The sequence below is a fragment of the Protopterus annectens genome, chromosome 11.part0 (assembly GCF_019279795.1).
Source record: "Protopterus annectens isolate FY-2018-M chromosome 11.part0, PAN1.0, whole genome shotgun sequence".
NCBI classification, from domain to species: domain Eukaryota; kingdom Metazoa; phylum Chordata; order Ceratodontiformes; family Protopteridae; genus Protopterus; species Protopterus annectens.
Window position 1 is genome coordinate 1331292704 of NC_056745.1, and position 7039 is coordinate 1331299742.

General features: G+C 39.8%; 1 protein-coding gene across 2 annotated transcripts in view; it reads right to left on the bottom strand.

Annotated features, from left to right (window-relative positions):
• Positions 1-6783, bottom strand: part of LOC122815837 (death-associated protein kinase 1-like) — a 913045-nt gene extending 906262 nt beyond the window's left edge. For both annotated transcript variants that reach the window (XM_044088647.1, XM_044088646.1), the window contains exon 1: positions 6541-6783. The gene's annotated coding sequence lies outside the window, so the exon portion shown is untranslated. The remainder of the gene's footprint in view (positions 1-6540) is intronic.
• Between the last annotated feature and the right edge of the window lie 256 nt (positions 6784-7039).

Genomic DNA, 7039 nt, shown 5'->3' on the forward strand with positions numbered 1-7039 from the left:
GAGATAATGTGCACAAAAATATACTCCTACCTTAAGTACTGGAAACTTATTCTTTTCTCCCTTTAGTTTAAACCTTCCCTTAGTTAATATGGAGTTACACAGAAACGGGTACTTATCAGAAGGATACTGAAAACAGAGCAAGGAAAGATGAGCTGGATGAATAAGAGTAACTAGTGAAAAGGAGTTTCACAGATTAGTATAGTGTAAACTGAAAGGGACAGAAAATATGAGTTGTAATGTGATCACTTTTGCTGTCATGAATTCTTATAAATTAACTGGACTTGAAATAGTCTGGTTCTGAAATGTGCAGAATTTTTTAGCACTTTTTCACAACCATGTTTCATCCTATGGCCTTCTTACCCAGTGCCCCACATCCATGCTGGGTCTGCTACTTTTCTGTACCCCTGGATTAACTCGGATTTTGTTAGGGCTAGTTACAGAACCTAAGGGCATACTGGGAGTTTTGAAAGTCACCATCAGCCAGAGGGGGGGTTACTTTAGGCCTACCTCATTACACCCCCTATTGCAGCTTTTGCAGTCACATCTGGAGGGGGGTGCAGTGGGAGTGTATGAAGTATGACCACCCCACCTCTGCAGCAACTCAACTAGGCCCACAACCCCCCCCAACTTTGGGCAATGCTGACCCAACATGACATCCCTAGACTCCACCAGGGACTGCCATGAGGAGCACCATGTAACCACCCATCCCTTCACTGCCACTCCTTCAGTCACTAAATGCGCAGAATTATGTAGCTGTACCGGACTGAAAAATATGTTGACATTAACTGTTTACAGTCTCCAAGGAATTCTTGAGTCAGCAATAAAAATACTTACCATCTCTATCATGACACCCACAACTATGTCTCCCTATCATGGTTTTGGAGAATGAGGGCCATTGGGATCCAGTTGATTGCATAGACTTGGAGGGGACATAAACAGATATGTGGTTCTACATGTGAATTAAAATCCAAAAGCCTTGCCAGCATTATAAACCATAAATGTCCTCTGTATATGAAAGTCTCTGACAAGACTGGGCTACAAGTCATCTGAACTAATGATATCCCTACTGAAAGCAAACCAAAAGACAGACAAAACCTCACAACTTTGCAGGCAAGATGTAAATACTGCACAGTTAAAACAGAGCAATCTGAACACTAACTACCCCTCCTGTATACCAAGATCACCACTTACTGCAAAAGACTGAAGCATTACCTGTCTGGTAGTCTTCATTTGGTCAAAGCTGGTTGTATCTAGCCACCAAACAAAGGACATCACTGAAATACTCCCATTTATCCCTGTATTCTCTATGTTGCAAGTGTCAACTATCTCAAAAAATATGGGTCATCCATTCAAGTTGTTTCTCCTAAACAGTCAAATCAGAACTCACTAAAAGGATTCTAATATGGAGGCAAAGGTCCCACACCACATCATGAACAAGACAGAATCCTTTGTATCGCTTTATTGAATACAAATAACTCAAAGGTGCCAAACCATGGGATAAAATATACTTTTTTCATAAGTACAGATTCAGATACTTGGACACATCCAGTTGAGTTTTGCTGCAAAGCAATTCATTCAGGCAAGCAAATAGTATCCAGAACTGAAAGCATGTTTCCCCATTCACTCTCCCTATGCTGCAATCTTATAAACAAAAAAACACGGTACTTAAACAACGAAAACAATCCATTAGCCACCAAATCCTCAGCAGCCCTACATCAACTGAACCTTCAAAATGATATTTTGTAAACTTTATAGAAATATGAACTTTTGTTTGCTACAGCTACATTGTAAGTCAAGCCGAGCCAGAGTTCTTGCCCAGCCTTGCAGTGCCAAAAGAAGTAATATGGTGCTGTCTCACAACAGCCTCCTTACCATTCCCTTTATGTTCTTTTGCCAAATTTGCACTGTAATTCTACCTATCGAGTTCTGGATCTAGACAATCATGATAACTTTATCACTTCAGTCTTTTGTAAGAACAGACTTGTTGCCATCTGCCAAAAACAAAGGGATATATTTTCTGCTTGGTACTGCATCTGATTAATCCTACTCCTGCTGCTTGGAAGCTGAAAGATAAGCTACTCCACATTGCTTGTTGCTAACCAATAAGTAAAAGGTAGGGACACACAAACCTGGCCAACAGCACTCACAGGAGGGTTCATGCTGCATGTGTTGCTTTTTTCACTGCCCTAACTCATGAACACTATGTATTCTATGCTTGTAGCTCACATGTGCTGCATCCCTGGTGGTCACGGTGTCTGCAAACCTATGCTTCTTACTGAATCTTTGAAGAAGTCCTACTACAAAATTACACTGACTGACCAGAGCTCAACATAAGTAAAATGGTTGTACTCAGTCAGGCAGTGAAATTCACTAAAACAGACTTTACTGAAATGTACCCAAAAAGTGCTGTTTTAAAATTGAGTGCTATTGCATATCTGGCATATGCTAGGCCACGCCCTTGGTGAAATGTAACATCAGGTGGTTCTACAGATCCTATGCAGCTACCCCATCCCCTTAGTTCTCCCCATGTCAGAAACATCATGGTAACCAACTATGTACCCTCATGTAGGAGGCTAACAGTTATTGCTACAAAAAAGTCAGAAACCTACTAGCGGCAAATTCAAAACTTAGGTCTTGGAAAAACAGAAATGGCTAAAAATGGTGATGGCTGTGAGTAGGGATATGTGTACCAAACAGTTATACTAGAGTGAAGCTTATAAAAGCAGGTAGGTGGGATGAAGAGAGGTACAATGAAACTGGATAACAGGTACAGCATGACAGGAAGAGGCAGAAGGAGTAAAGTGGTTAAAATGGTACAGGAGAAGTGTGATGCCAAAAGGTGCAACAAATAAAAAGGTAGTACCATTTCAATAGCAAACAGATATCAAATAGGAACATATTGTGGAGCAATGAAGTTACTTATAAGGTAAGACAGAGGAAAAAGAACATTAAAATGCCAAAGCATTGTTTTGCTTCAGATGTTTAAAGTGTCAAAAATGTGCACCATGAGTCAAAGGATTCACATGTTGAGTAGAATAAATTGTGTGTTGTCATTGAGAACATGATTTGCAAGTAGGAGAAAAAAAAAATCAGCAAAAAATATTTTTTTCTGAAGACTAGGCAGAAAACTATTAAAATATACAATATGGTATGTAAGAGGCAAATCATTGAAGTGGTTGTCCGATTTCCACCCATGGAAATTTAAAGACATTTGCCTCTTACAACATCTTCAAGCATACTAAGTCAATATAACGTAACAGACATACCTTGGGTAAAAAAAAACAAAGCGTGTGAAGTGGATAAACATAAACCAAAAAACAAAAATTCCACTCAGTGATCCACTTGAGGCAGAAATTAAGCAGTTGAACCACACTTTACTCGACAAAACGCAATAAAATCTGGTAAGCGTTTTCCTCCATCTAATGACATGACTTTTTTCAAAACCAAGTTTTTTTTGGGTTTTGAGAAAGTCCTGTCATTAGATGGACGAAAGCACTTATCGAATTATATTGTGTTTTGTCGAGTAAACTGTGGTTCAACTGCTTAATTTCTGCCTCAAGTGGATCACTGAGTGGAATTTTTGTTTTTTATACCTTGAGTAAAAGAAAAATAGTTTGTATAAGATCTACCCATTCACCCCAGTTAGAAGTAAAATAACAAAAAAAAAAAAATAGCTTTTTCCACAACAATGATCAAGAACATTATTTATTGATCCACACCCCAAATCCTGACTCCCTGTCTCTACCCCGAGCAACAAAGGTATACAGTAAGACTACACAGTCTAAGTAGGAAAAGTCCCTGCCTTCTTTCAAATCTGATTCAAAACAACCTACCATCTTCAAATCTCAATCCCTACCAACATACTTGTTTAGTCTAGTTCAAATTCTGCAAAGAAGTCAAATGTACTGAAAAGTGGGATAGAAGCAACTGCATGTAGGTGATGCACTATGAAAAGTCATGCACTTCACATTTCAAATAAGTGGGAAACGAGTCAAGTGAACCCATAAGAATCTTGTGATCCATTACTATCTTCTCATAACACACAGAGAACAGCATTTATTCTTCATACATGTCTACAGACGTACTAATCCTCCCCAACCTAACAGCACAAACTGTACAATGTAAAGAACAGGACTATAGTCATAGAATTTTTAAGACCGATTGCTCCAACTACTGTTAACCAGTGCAACAGATCAGAGCTTCAAACCTCCAGTAACCAAGTTACCCAGAACTCTAGGACATGAACTGAGCAGTAATGCCAGGCAGGAGGGCAAGAAGGCAACCTAAGTTTAATTAGTGGCTCAGATGTTGAAGGAATAGGGTATGGAGTGGGACTGAGTGGATTATGTCATCTTGAGCTCACCCACTATAGTGCGAGGGGGGGGGGGTCTGTACAAGCTAGACATTCCTTGATTGAGGATGGACTGCGATTCCCTGTCTGAAAACCAGCTACCACTCTGTGGCAAAGGAGGAGCTTGTGTGGACTGGCTTCACAGGTGGTGATTCTTGTGATGTAATTTATCTCCACCCAGTAATGATTCCCACCCACCCCGAACAGTCACATACATGATGTTTGGCCCTAGTTCTTACTCTGTTAAAGGGAATATGGCAATCTTATGGGGAAAATGACTGCATGGCACTATCTCTTCGGAGAAGAATGGCACACTTGCATGATTATAACCCTCTCCCCCAATAGAGAAAATCCGAGAGGAGAAAATGAGCCAACATTGAATAGGTAGATGTCCGCAGCAGATGGTGATGGCCAAAAAACAATACTTTCTCAACAGCCATACAACTACAGCAGATCATCACCTTACTAACAACTAGCAGCAATACTTCATTAGCCTGTTGCTGCAGCACTTGATCAGTATGCTTGCAGGTCCAAAACACGACTTTGTTGGTAACTGCTTCTCTCTTAGTTGGGTCAGGTCAGCAGGATATCACTACTGCAGGAAAAGTTGGCAAGTCTGATTGGTTCATAATTCAGCATTCCCACTGCAAGTTTAAAGACCAGAAGTGCAACCCTCAGAACTGAAACAACTCAAAGTCCTTAATTACACTTTGCAGAATTCCCTTTTCTACAAGACACAGCAATCCTCAGAGTTAGTATATACAAGATGCAGGGATGAGGGGGTACAGCCCTTTACACTGAAGGATGCAGAGTTTGTCCCCTGCGAGAAATGTTTTTTAAATGTGCTACAGCAACTTCTGTAGTTTGTTTCTTGGGAACACCACTTACCTTTCATAGTTTCAAGACTTGCGCTATCAAATCTTAAACTTCCAATAGTTTGTCCCCTGTTATTTTTGGCTCTGTTCCAACAGCTCTTAATATTCACCTTCAAAATATTAAACACTACGTCTCACAATGTGGAACAAATGGGTAAAATGGGGGGCATTAACAACTTCAGCTAGGAAGCTTTCAGCACGGTTAATAACTTCATAATTAGAAAGTAATTCTTTAAAATAAATTAATATGATGTGATGCTATTTATTTACCACTGATATTGTTAAAAAGGTCTTAATGAATGGAAAGCAGCAATTTATGCAGTGTTGGCATGAATGAAATTGATCAAAATGTTTCCATCCCCCATCACCCCTTTTTTCCAATATTTTCACACAGGGTCGAGGTATCACATCAATAGTGACCATTATCTAGTGCCACTGTTCACATTACCAGGTGGGCAGCCAGTCCTAAAAAGGTTGTTCTCATAGCCGGCCTTAGGTATAGGCCAACTAGGCGTGCGCCACTCTAGTAGCGGCGCTTTTCCAGTATTTTTTTGGTGTAGGTAGACCAGGATGGGAGCAATGGGTGGTGTGGTGGGGGGCGCTGTGGAGCCTTTTTGCCTAGGGCACCAGTTGACCTAAGGCCGCTCCTGGTTGTTCTTCTATACCACACAACATCTACAACCAGTTTAGAGAGCCCAATCCATCTAATCTGTGTCTTTGGAATGTGGGAGGAAACTGCAGCACCTGGAGAAAAAAAAAAACACTCAAACACAGGAAGAACATGTAGATTCCACACAGAAGGCATCACAGCTGAGAATTATACCAGAGGACCACTTGCTGTGATGTGACAGCAGCATTACCCAATGCCCCACTGTATACTGCATGAAAACAACAAAAATAAACGTTAGTGTGGGTTGATTTTTTTGTATTACTGTATATACATATACACATTTCACTTTACTGACCTGTCATAAAGAGTTTGAAAAAAAATGTGTGGCAGTGGCAGACCCTTTAAATGTGGAATAGTATGGCACGTGGAATTTTTTAAGACTCATAATAAGGAGCATTCCTCATAATGAGGTTGCTTTTTCAGAAGTAAGTTTGCTGATTGCTCCTAATTCTTGGGCAAAAAAAATGACAGCTAAGTGTATACGTAATTATACACACGTGTTTACAAACATATGTATGTATATACGTTTCTAAAGACGTGTACTTAATGCTAATATGAACTGACAAAATATTCTAGTTTGTCTAGAATACCAGGTATAGTAACATATAAAATCACCCGCACAGTTCAGAAATGTAAACACTTACCTTTGTTGTTAGCCGTCTGTGCTCTTTATTTCTATTTCCTCGTTTCAAACCCTTTAGTTCTGGTAGGGACTGGCTAGCTCTGCTACATTTGTTATTTCAGAGCAGTAGTACTCCTGAAGAAAAGAAAATGCAAACCCTCAGAGAGAGAAAAAAAATCACTTGAGCAATTTGGATAATACAACGTGCCATAACTACACCAGATCCAAACTTAGATTAGAAGAGCACCTCGTCCTGTCAAAGAATATATCCCCTCCCTCCCTCACATGATCTAATCTGCGCAAACTCGCATATCGACGCAAAATATATCCCCGTCGAAAGAGGAAACAAATTACTTGAGTTACTAGATGAAAAAGAAGTAATCGGATTTAAAAAAGTGTGTTATCCCTTAGCCGAGGTAACTTGAATAACTATTCAAAAAACAAAGGAATAGAAAGAAAATCAACTGAAAGATAATTGTGCGAGCAACTAGATGTGAAGTCTGTGCAATACTTCTACCACC